Here is a 1,185-nt window from a genome sequence, read left to right as displayed (position 1 = left end):
ATGATTTGTTAAAGTGAACGGCTTCTTCAGCCATTAGAGTAAACAGTAAATTTCTCATGTTCTGACCAAGAAGTAAGATATTAAATTGCTTAAAATTCAGCAACCCATAATTCAATTTAAACAAAGGACTTAAAAGCTACTATATAAATTAGCAAGGGGTTGGGGATTTAGCTCAGTGGTAGAGCGCTTGCCTAGCAAGCGCAAGGCCCTGGGTTCGGTCCCCAGCCCCGAAAAAAAGAAAAAAAATTAGCAAATCTGCACATAAATAAGGTACTATTTAAAGTCTGCATTTAAAACACTTGTGTGCGTAATCCAAGCTGCACATAGCTCACATTTGCTTCTAAACCAGCAGAAGCTCTCATGCTGTTATAGTTTACTAAGTGGCCACACACATCTCTTCTGACAGAGACATGTGAGGTAGTCTTTTCCAGATATTTATTCAATACATTATTACTACATGGTACAGCCCCGAGAATGAGACCTGCAGGTTTAACAATGCGATACTCTGTACATGGATTTCGGTCTCTGACCACTGTTCTCCACGTTCTTAGGGAAAGGGCCTATGAAACACCTCCCCCAAAGTAGACTAGAGGTAGGACACGGTACAGCCACTTTACTAAGCACGTGAGGGAGACCCATCGAAGCACAGAAGGTTCTCCTGTAACCCACTCAGGAAACCAGCGCCAGAAAATAACTTCGATTTCTGTTTTAGAGAAAATAGAACGCACAGCATTCCTGCTGCCTCCAAGCGCATGTATGTGTTGTCATGTGAGTGTGCTGGCCGAAGGACACAAAGAAACACTATCCAAGTGAGGAGTCACAGGGCTGAGGGCTCCCACCCTGGCCCTCTAGGGACTTGCTTACTGGTCCTTTCAGCCTAACTGGCCTTTCAGCACCCACCCGAGCTCCCCATTCCGTTCTGAATTACTCCCAGGGCCGTATCTCTTTCACTATGGGAAACCCCTGCACTTGTTTTTGAATCAAAGACATCTCTTTTTTCACAGACGGGGAGCTGCAATGTATTCGTACTGCCAATGGCGGTCCCCCCCACTCCCCTTGAGCAGTTGTCCGAAGGGCTGGGGAGTGGCCAGTGGTGAGCTATGGGACACCTGCCCCACAGGCTGCCACTGTTCTGCCAATTCAAAGGGGACAATTCTGGTTGGCTGCAAATACAAAGGAGGCCAA

The sequence above is a fragment of the Rattus rattus genome, chromosome 3 (assembly GCF_011064425.1).
Source record: "Rattus rattus isolate New Zealand chromosome 3, Rrattus_CSIRO_v1, whole genome shotgun sequence".
Taxonomy (NCBI): domain Eukaryota; kingdom Metazoa; phylum Chordata; class Mammalia; order Rodentia; family Muridae; genus Rattus; species Rattus rattus.
This window is presented reverse-complemented; position numbering follows the sequence as displayed.